General features: G+C 34.9%; 1 long non-coding RNA gene across 2 annotated transcripts; it reads right to left on the bottom strand.

Annotated features, from left to right (window-relative positions):
• Nucleotides 1-6,234: 6,234 nt before the first annotated feature.
• On the bottom strand, nt 6,235-8,809 carry LOC133810885 (uncharacterized). 2 transcript variants are annotated; one of them, XR_009882537.1, is made up of 4 exons: nt 8,366-8,809; nt 8,043-8,183; nt 6,675-6,775; nt 6,235-6,344 (listed from the first exon to the last, which is right to left on the bottom strand). It is a non-coding gene; the product is annotated as an uncharacterized LOC133810885 (long non-coding RNA). The 2 variants fall into 2 exon arrangements; XR_009882538.1 differs by lacking the exons at nt 8,043-8,183; nt 8,366-8,809 and adding an exon at nt 6,885-7,475.
• Nucleotides 8,810-11,359: the final 2,550 nt, after the last annotated feature.

The raw sequence follows: 11,359 nt of genomic DNA, 5'->3' as shown, positions 1-11,359 counted from the left end.
CTGTGGGCGATATATCGCCTGGGCCAGTATGCCCGAGGCAGTCGTGCATCGTTTCGTGTTTTCCGTATCTACGTGCTGCGATATATCGTCCCCTATAGCTGCGATATATCGGCACACGCTGATTATTTAAACATGAAATTACACATTTTTAGCTTAATTCAAAATGAGTTAACAGCCTTGAATAAGCCCTTAAACGTATTCAAAGCTGCTGACTGACCTTAGAGCATTCAAACTTTACCCTTATTAAATTTAATCCTCAAAATACTTAATCCTTAATCACCCATTCATAACATGTGCTTAAAATCCTATTGGTCCTTATCTAAACCTTATAGTATAATAAATATTATCCTTAATATCAGTCATATTAATCAAACCTTAGGATAAAATTAATATTCTTAAACTATATGTTAAACTTAGAAAATCTACAAGTACTACTATGAGTGTCCAAATAATTCCCGGTTTGAACCAAAAATCCACAGCCATAAAGATAATACTATAAATACTATAATACTACTATCTAACTAGCTAAGTAAAGTTCTTGGACTCTATAGGTCGGGATAGGGTCCTTATAGGTTCAATGGTCGGGATAGGGTCCTTATTGGTTCGGGGGTCGAGATATGGCCTTAATAGAGTTGGGATAGGGTTCATAGGGTCGAGGGTCATGATAGGGTCAGGATAGGATAAGATGGTTACTTTCACATAGTGACAATTGTTATTATTTCTAATAACAAAAAAATGTTATTATTTTTTATAACAAAAAAAACTATTATTATTTCTAATAACAAAACTTTTGATGGTACATGTAATTGCAAAGAACCTTTTTCTTTTCTACTATAAAAATGATAGAGTAACAGAGGGTTCGCGTTGGTGTATGCTCTTGGAAAAAACCTTTTAAGTACCAACATGATCATAATGATGTGTCTATTATTTCATTCTAACTTTTTTTTTATAATAGAAAATAAAATTGGTAGACATGCTCACCGAGAAAGTCAATCAATTGACATAATTAATATTTTAAAATTGTATGTTCTTATATTTACCGTAAATGGCGATTGATAAGAGTTGGGAGAATAAGATGTCCATGCGATAGATGCATGAATCTGAGACTGCAAACTTTGGATGTCGTTCAGGCACATATATTTGATCGGAGTTTCCAACAGAGTTATGAACAGTGGATTTACCATTGGGAAGTCGAGGAAGATGTTGTTGATGAAGGGGTGGATGAGCATGAGCCCGTAGAAGAGATGTGAGATGTTGTTGATGATTTCCTTTTACCGAATAATGCTGAAGAAGTTATTAGTGGAATAGGTAATTACTATGACGAGTTATTCGACGAGATTAAAGCTGAGCTGTATCCAAGTTGTGATTGGATATCATCACTTAACTTTTAGTTAAGTTGATTCACTTGAAAGTGAGGAGGAAGATAACGAACAACACATTTGATGAATTGTTGAAGTTATTAAAGTTTGCATTTTCGAAGGAAAACAAAATTCCAGCATCCCACTACGAGGCTAAAAAATGAGTAAATTAGGGTTGGGATACCAATCAATACATGTGGGTAAATATGATTGCTGCTTATTTTATAATGAGCATGCATCTAAAGATTCATGTCTGGTGTTCCAGAGTAGAGGTCGATAAATGAGAAGAATAAAGGGAAAAAGGTTCTGCATAAGGTGATTCATTATTTTTCGTTGATTTCCTGATTAAAAAGATTGTACAGTTTAAGGCATACAACGGAAGAGATGTTATGGCATCGTACTGGGAGATCAAAAGAAGAGGGGATGATGCGCCATCCTATTGATGGGTTAGCATGGAAGGATTTTTACGTCCGACATCCTAATTTTGCAAGAGATTATAGAAATGTTCATCTCGGCATGGCTATCGATGGGTTTAATCCATTTGGAAACATGAGTTTATCGTACAACATTTGGCCTGTTGTGTTGACGAACTATAATCTGCCACCCTGGCTTTGTATGAAGGACCGTTATTTCATGCTGACTCTTCTTATTCTGGGCCAAAATCACTAGGTAAGGACATGGATGTATTTTTTAGGCCATTGGTGGATGAGTTGAAAGAGTTGTGGATTAACGGGGTGGAAACTAGGGATTTTAAAAACAACATGTTCAAGATGCATGCAGCCCTTTCGCGGACGGTGAACGATTTTGCTGCTCGAGGTAGTTTTTCTGGATGCAGTGGTCAGGGTTACAAGGCTTGCCCTACATGCAACGAAGACACATCCTCTATCCAGGTGATTCCTAAGACATCTTATGATTGTCATAGACGATTCTTGGCTAGTAATCATTGGTGGAGAAAGGATACTGAATTTGACAGAAAAGTTGAAATAATATGTTCTCCTAGAAAGTTTACTTGTCAGGATATCTTAGATCAAGTTAATACCCTACCACCTCAAGTCACGGGAAAACATGAGAGGTTTGGAGGTTTGAAACGAAAAAGAGGTGTGGATGATAGTAACTAGAGGAAAAAAATCATCTCACTACTACAAAACTAGGCTTTCCCGACACCTAACCACGACAGTCAACTCTGTTGACTGTCGTAATTGCTTAACGAAACTCTACGCCGACAGTTAAAAACTGTAGGCATAGAGACCAACGCCGACAGCTAATAACTGTCACCATTGCTTTTGGCTGTCGCTATTGACCCCAGCGCTGACAGTTAATTCGAGAGCAATGCTGACAGTTAAAATGTGTCGCTATTGACACCAACGCCAACAGTTAATTCGAGACCAATGTCGACAGTTAAAATGTGTTGCTATTGACCCCAACGCCGACATTTAATTCGAGACCAATGCCGACAGTTATAAAATGTCACAAAAATTCAAATAATTTTTTTTAAAATATAATAAAATTTTAAAAATAAAATAAAATATGTAAATATGTATTTATTAAAAACTTTTAAAACTATATATTTTTTTTCTAAATTTTTCATATTATTAATTTTTGTATTTATAATAATTTTTATATCAAATTTTAAATTAATTATGGACTTGCTACAGTTGAGGAAGAACTTTCTAGGGTACATAACGAGAAATGGAGAGCTGCAATGTTGGAAGAAATGGATTCTTTGAGAATAAATAAAACATGGGAATTGGTACAAAGACCAGAAAATCAAAAGATAATTGCCTGGAAATTGATATTCAAAGCCAAGGAAGGATCATCAGAGAATAAACAAGTTAGGTTCAAGGCAAGGCTATTGGCTAAGGGTTTTACTCAGGTGGAAGGAATTGATTATATAGACATATTCTCACCTGTAGTAAAGTATAAAACCATGAGGATGATGCTATCAATTGTTGCACATCAAGATCTAAAGGTAGAACAACTCAACGTGAAGACAACCTTATTGAATGGTTTTTTAGATGAAGTTATTTACATGGATCAGCAACCAGGTTTTCAGGTGGAAACAAGTAGGAAAGAAATGGTATGCTTACTCAATAGGTCTTTGAATGGACTTAAATAGTCCCCAGACAATGGAACAAGAGATTTAATCTCTTTGCTCAAGAAATTGGTTTCAAAAGATCAAAGTTTGATTCTTTTCCTTTACTTCAAGGATTTAGACTCATAAAATACAATATACTTACTGTTGTATGTTGATGATATGATAATAATTAGTAGAGATAAGTAAAAAATTAAATTCATTAAAGAGAAGCTGAAATCAGAGTTTGAAATGAAGGACCTTAGACCCGTTAAGAAGATTCTTGGAATTGAAGTCATAAGGCAGAGATAATAAGGAAGAATAATACTTACACAAGCTAGCTATATTTCCAAAGTGGTGAAACGATTCAATATAGAATAAGCCAAGGTAACTACAGTACTTTAGCTGGTCATTTTAAACCGTCAAGTGACCAATGCCTGAAAAATGAAGACGAGAGAAAAGAAATGGAAAAAGTTCCTTATGTTGTTGTTGTGGGTTGTCTAATGTAGATTATGGTCAACACTGGACCTGAATTTTCTTATTATCTAAGTGTATTGAGCAGGTATATGTCAAACCTCATACTTTAGAATTAGAATGCTCTTAAATGATTGTTAAGATACTTGAAGGGAACCTCTAAATATGCTTTGATATATAAGCAAACTTCAGGAAAAGTGACTCTTAATGGCTATGTAGATGCTGGTTTTGCTTCCAATAAAGACAATAGAAGATCCACAACAACTTATGTTTTCCTATTGAACCAAAATTGCATTTGTTGGAAATCTCAACAGCAACAAGTAGTTACTCTATCCACCACTAAAGTTGAATTTTTTGCCACTGTAGAAGCTTTTAAAGAAGCAATTTGGCTACAAGGAATACTTCAATAGCTGAAGCTACTCAATGTTAAAGGTATTGTATACTCTGATAGCCAATCTTCCATTCACTTATGTAGAAATCCAGTTTACCATGAGAAAAGTAAACATATTGATATCTGACTATATTTGGATAAGAGAGAAGATTGTAGACATAGTTTTGGAACTAGAAAAGGTACCTACGGAGGATAATCCAGCAAATGTGGGAATTAAAGTTTTCACATTCAGTAAGCTTAATCACTGCCGAAGCTTACTAAACATTGGAGAAGGATAGGAGGTTTCAAGATCATCGCAAGGTTCACACTCCTACAGTTGAGTCTTGAAGAATTAAGGTAGAATTTATTGAATTAATTCTACAATGACTCAACATCACCTTTTGACAGCTGGGTCTAAATATTATGACAATTGTAAAAGTCAAACTTCTTATTCCAAAAGCATGACAAATATTATATTTAATGCCTATCCCTTTCAGTTTTGGGGTACACTGTTCTAGAGTGAGAAACAAAGAGAGAAAAACACTAAGAAAAAAGAATATTGTACTGAGAAGAAGACTAAGCACGACACCACTGGTTTTTTTGGATTGTCAAGTTTGGGTGTAATGGGGTACATGGATGACTGCGATGACTGAGTGTTCATTTTTATTTTGAGAGAGCCAATATTCTTGTCTGTATAGTATGTATACTTTATTCTCATATATATAAGAGCCTTGTCTTTTTCCAAACTTGATGTAGGTTTAAGATCATTTTATATCTTTATCTAAACCAGTATCACTTGTTGTGTTCTTTAATTTTCCTGCTCTGTTTTGATTTCTGGTTTGTTTATTTAGTGACTTCTTGGTGTTTGTGATATTGCTTCTAGGTGAATCTTGATGTTGTGAAAGACAACATTAATTTTGTAAATTACATTATGATTTTCAATCCCTATGAAGACTATACTTGGCTTATCACTTTACTACTTGTTGACTACATACATTGTGCAAATCTTAAATTTTGCAACAAGTTTTTGCCAGGTTTCTATATCACAATTTCTTTAATGAGAGTATCAACTTGAAGTTTTGCTCAATGGGTTGAATGCCACAACTAGAGAATGTATAAAAAGAGGAGATGGTACCAGGTACCAATTTTTGCCAGATATTCGTGAATGAAGCGTCTATTGGATGTTGGAATAGGACAAGTAGTGTTGTCACTACTACAAAAATTGCATGAGAAGTCGGTTAAAAACCGACTTATAAACATTCATAAGTCGGTTTGGAACCGACCTCCCATGCAATGACTTACCATGTGAATACATGGTAGGTCGGTTGCACAACCGACCTATGGTGTACAGCAGGGTAAGTCGGTTGCCCAACCGACCTATGGTGTACAGCAGGAGAGGTCGGTTGGACAACCAACCTATGGTGTACAGCAGGGTAGGTCGGTTGCACAACCGACCTATGGTGTACAGCAGGGGAGGTCCGTTGTACAACCGACCTGTGGTGTTCTACATCACACCTCAGTTTTTGTACACCCGACTTGTGGTGTTCTATTTTTTTTTCATATTAACTTGTATATTTTTTTTTCATATTAACTTGTAGATACCTCACACTATTGAAATCGAGCATTAGAATGAATAGAACCAATATCAAAATTACAATAAATCTTTAGATCTATACAAATTTATAGTATATACAATATATACATACAAATATAGAATACTCATATCTATCCAAATTTACATATATAATACATTAATACATTGTACAAATATACAAAACATAGATTAATAGATTGATGACCATAAAAAATACCCAAACTCCAACCATAAGAAGCAGAGCAATGGACTTCATGACCACAACAAGCACTCCCATAGATGCCAATACTATTCTTTGTTGTGCCATTGCCATTGCATATTACAGCACCTACAGGTTACAGCACCAATGGGTGACCTAGTATGCCTTAGAGAAATACAAGATGAATAAAAACCTATTTTTTTCGCTGCTCAGCCTCAATTTCATCTGCATCCAGTGGCTTCTTCGGCAAATAATAAATTGGAGGCTCTGTCTTAGTCCTGAAAAGAATAAATTCAAAACAATAAAATATGGGCCAATAAGTAAAACAAATGGGTTTTGAATTTCTACCTAAAACCTTGCTATACAGCAAGAAACTTCACTCATTCATCAAGTTGCTTCAATACTACTATGCACATGAACAGAAAAACTTATCTTCGGCTCAATAAAATGTGAATATGGACACTTTTGGGCCAAACATAAAAATAACCTGCAAAAAAGTTACAGTTAAAATTTTACCATATTGGATTCATAAATTTTGAAAGAACACTGATAAAGGGATAAACACTAACTTAAAACCAAAAAAAAAAAATCATTGATGGAGACTCTACCTTATAAAATTGCAAAGTTTTTTATGGTGCTCACTCCACCGAAGATACAGTAATTCCAACTTCTTCTCTTCTGTCTTGGCATAAACACGTGCCCGCAGAGTCTGACACAACATGGGCAAAAGCATAAAAAAATAATTAGTATAGCTAGATTTCCTAATAGAAAAGCATTGATGTTCACCAGCAGGCCAATTACATATGTGATTAACAAACCAGATCTCTCCTCCGCTTTTCAAGCCTCTACACAGAATATTGCTTGGTGACAAGTCAGTTCAAAGTTTAGCAATTTACATGATAAACATCCAAAACTTTGCCCACGTCCATTCAATATTTTTGCCCAAACTTAAGAGGTTATAAATTTAGAAGTTCAAATCGCTTCTGTTTGCAGTAGAATACATTAAAATTTCATTTATACACTAAAAAAACACTTACTATGCCAAAAACTTGAAACACAAATATATACTCAAAACTATCAACAAACAAACACTTTAAAAAAATATATAAATAATAAAAGCAACCCCATAGTCATATCTTCTTGAATAAATGTCAATGAGGCAAATACTTATATTAATTAACGGGGGAGTATGTTCCTTTTTAAAAAAAAAATAAAAAAAGAACAAAACTTTGTATTATTCGTTTGAATGAAATACAATGTAAAAGGAACATGTAAACATCATTTGGATGAAAACATAAGACCTAAGAAACAATGAAACAAACAAATGAAAGTTATGAAACAGAAACGGCAGCAACTTTGCAACAAGTTGTTCCAATTTCTAACTAAATCTAAGAAAGAGAGTCCCTCAAACCCTTTTAACTTTATAAACCCAAGTTGCCACCCTGAAGTAGGTGTACGTTCATTTCGAAGCATTTATCATGCATCAATTACATGCAAATAATATCAAAGCACTTAACTATGACAGCAGCCATCGTAATAACTATTACACAAATGTGTGATGACCTGCAAACTCTTTATTGTTTTAAATAAAAGTCAAATTAATCACTAGCTCTCATATCTTAGTAACATATTTTCCCCTTTTGTGATGTAAACAACTACCATATCATCTTTTCTTCAATAGCTAATGGGAAGTCAATTGGTAAGGCCAGACAAATATCTAAGATCTTTATGGTTGGTTCCAAAGTGTGATTGATCTATAAATTCAGATATTCAAAATAGATAATAACCTAATAACTCAAACATTAGAGCTTAACTTGATAATTAAATAAAGAGAAGCTAAACACTAGCTCCAATAAAGTTATTCTGTTCAACTTCTATTTTGCAAGGGTCTACCTACTAAGATAACAAACAAGAAAGATGACATAGTTTGAAACCTGAAAATCCAAAAGAAGACTAGTAAAGTGATATGAATTTACCTTCCTCATTGGTCTTTGATTGCCATCTCTCCTCGACCAACCACTCTGCAGCAAATTCCCATCAGTAACTTCCTTGACCGAATCATCTTCATTCACGTCCTCATTTGCTTTGACATCCTCAGTGATCTCTCCATCTTCCACCTACTTCCAAAAATTAGAATCATACAATTTCTAGACTATGTTATAAAGAACAGAAAAAAAGAAGACTTCCCATTGGTTCAAAAATAGTGTTTTTCTTAACTTTTTTATATTTTCTCTTCAACCAAACAGGAAACTAAGTATAACTAAGATAAACCAAAACCCAAGAACTCTACCATCAATACCTAAGGATTAATGAAAATGAAAAAAAGATTGAGCAACATAATTCTAAAGAGCACCATTGGCGGCAAAGTTAAAAGGACCAGTGCCGGGCAAGCGTCCTCGGCGAAGCCCCCGAGGATCCCAAAGGTGGTCAGTAATCTGAAAATTTACCGAGAAAATCAAAGAGAAAACACACTGTGCTACAATATACATCCAAAAGTGAGAGAGAGGGAAAATCAGGCCTCGCGTTGCTGGCGCTGAAGCTCATCGATCTCCTTGCGAAGATCGTCTTCTGATTTCTCAGCGAAAGTGGTTACCATGGATTAAATGGCTAATGGCAATGGCAGTGGGGACAGTGCCAAAACCCTTTGGGAGGCGTCGTCGGAGGCCAGGTCGAGAAAAAAAGAGTGGGAAATCGAGACCAAATGAGAAAAGAAGAATGGGAAGCCGAGGAAGAGAAGAGGCAGCAATTTTGTTTTGTTTTTGCTGAATTTTCTTTAATTCCAAATAATTATTTAATTTATATTAGAAAATTATAATATATTAATAAATATCTATTTGTTTATACTTATTTCTTCCCCAAATAAATTAAATATATATGTATTATTTAGATAAATTAATATATTTTAAAATTTTAATAATATAAAAAAATTAGAGTATCTTTAATAATGTATTTTTATAATGACATGATAGGTCGGTTCTACACAACCGACCTACCATGTCACATGAGAAGTCACTTTCCACACAACCGACCTACTATGTCATCTAAAAAAATTATTAAAGAGAAACTCTAAATTATTTTATAAAGTTTTTTATTTTAAATTATAAATACTATTAAATTAAAATATTTTCTTGTTTATAAAAATGAAATTAATTTTTTAATTACAAATAATTTATTAATTTATTTATATTTAAAAAATTATAATATATGTAATATTAATAAGTATATATATTTTTATACTTATTTCATACCCAAATAGATTATATATATGTATTGTTTAAATAAATTAATATATTTTAAAATTTCAATAATATAAAACAAATTAGATTATCTTTAATAATGTATTTTTATAATGACATGGTAGGTCGGTTCTACACAACCGACCTACCATGTCACATGAGAAGTCATTTCCCACACAACCGACCTACCATGCCTCGGAGGTGTAATGGACTCAGTATATGAGCTATTCGGTTACATGTGAATGTATTTGTTGTTGTAGAATCCCTATGTTTAAGGGATATTATGTAATTTGTTAACCAATCCCATGTTTTAGGGGATGTTACCGTGTACATAGCAAATAATGCATTAAGTGGCATTATATCATTCGATTCGCAGAATATCTTCCCGAAATTCGTGTGAACGAATTCTGAAACCTTCTCTATAATAGAGAAGGAAACTCCATTTGTAAAGAGAGGGAAATCTTGAGATCTTGAGAGAAAACTCTGGCCAACGATTCTCTGAAAGTTTCAAGAAGACTCCCAAGCACTTATAACACAGACTCGAGGACTAGGCAGATTCAACTGCTGAACCACGTAAAAAGATCCTGTTTTCATCTTCTTATTTCATTTCCTGTGATGTATTCTTGTTTAATTGCTCTCCTTTTTAAGTTGAGGAAAAACGGCGTCAACAGTTTGGTGCTTTCGTTGAGAGCCATTAAACAGTGCGTTAGTCTGTTTAGTCAAAGAGCCTCTCAAATTAGCAATGGCTGCAAATGATCCCAATATACCTGAGGAAGAAATTCTAGATGATGATGAATAACCTTGACGGCCTGGAAAGCATCATATGGTGAATTCTGATCCTGATAAGAGGAGTGACTTGTCTAACTCCCGGGGACCACCTACCCCTAGTGTCGACAAGGATATGTACTACAATCCCAAGAGATATGTTCCAATCGTGGAACTCAAGAATGGCCAACTGCGTAAACAGTTGGTAAAGGCTACAAAATGCAATGAATACTAGCCAGACTAGCTGCTAAAGCATAGGCGGCTCAGGCCCCGCCTCCGCAAGATATCCAAGCTCCGCCTCCGCGGGATGCTCAAATCCCACCGCGTACGCCTAGAGGGCGACCTCGTAAGAACGCGGCCTCTAGAAGGGCAGAGCAAGCTCCGCCACCAGCATTGCATCCTGTTCCACTGAGACCCCAGAGAAGTAACCAAGCTGAAGATGTTGCCAACCCAATTGCAGAGGGACAAGTAGGAATAGGGAATAACCGAGCCCCCTCAGTGACTCGGACCCAAAATCTTGGTGCCACGCAGAAGTTTTTTCCTTTTCCTTTCCTCAACCTCATCGATTTGACGTTAGAAGTGAGCTCGAATATCTTCTTTTTCACACCTCACTTTATGTTCGCGAATTAGCCGCTGATTTCGAGTGAAGGGCGATTCGAGGCATGGAGTTGTTGGAAAATAGGGAATTGCGAGCACTGACCCCAATCGTTTTTCAAAACTCTGTGACATCTAGCAAGAAAGAAAAGGGTGAGGGCCAGGCACACAAGGAATAAAGAATGAATTTCTAGATGGTTCGAGCTCGAAGACTCGGAATGGAAAGGCTGTTATATTATTTTATAATATAATGTAATATTATATTATATTATAATATAATGTTTTAGATTAAATAAATGTGACAAAGAGTGTCACATATTGTAATATATAATAGAGAGTTACAATATTTAGATATATAAGATATATCCAAATAATGTAACATATTTGATGTTACAAATTGGTAACTTCCAAATATTACCCATTATTGTGTAAATTTGGTGTAACACAATATTGAGATGAATTTCATAAAACCATTTGAGAAATGCCTGTTAGAGATATGATTTAAACCCCAATAATATGTTTTGGGGGTTACAAAATCATTTGGGAGGGTTTGGAACCATTTGGAAAAATAGCACAAATTTTTTTAGGCCTGTGGGACAGAGAGTCGTGGCCGCGGCCACAGGCCAAAACTGACCCATTTTTTCAGTTTTTTCAATCTTTGTTGAATGGCTCAAAAACCCAAATAACTCCCAAATCTC

Source organism: Humulus lupulus, unplaced genomic scaffold (genome assembly GCF_963169125.1).
Source record: "Humulus lupulus unplaced genomic scaffold, drHumLupu1.1 SCAFFOLD_27, whole genome shotgun sequence".
Classification (NCBI taxonomy): domain Eukaryota; kingdom Viridiplantae; phylum Streptophyta; class Magnoliopsida; order Rosales; family Cannabaceae; genus Humulus; species Humulus lupulus.
Note: the sequence above shows the minus strand (reverse complement) of the source record. Positions and strands in the feature narration are given on the sequence as shown.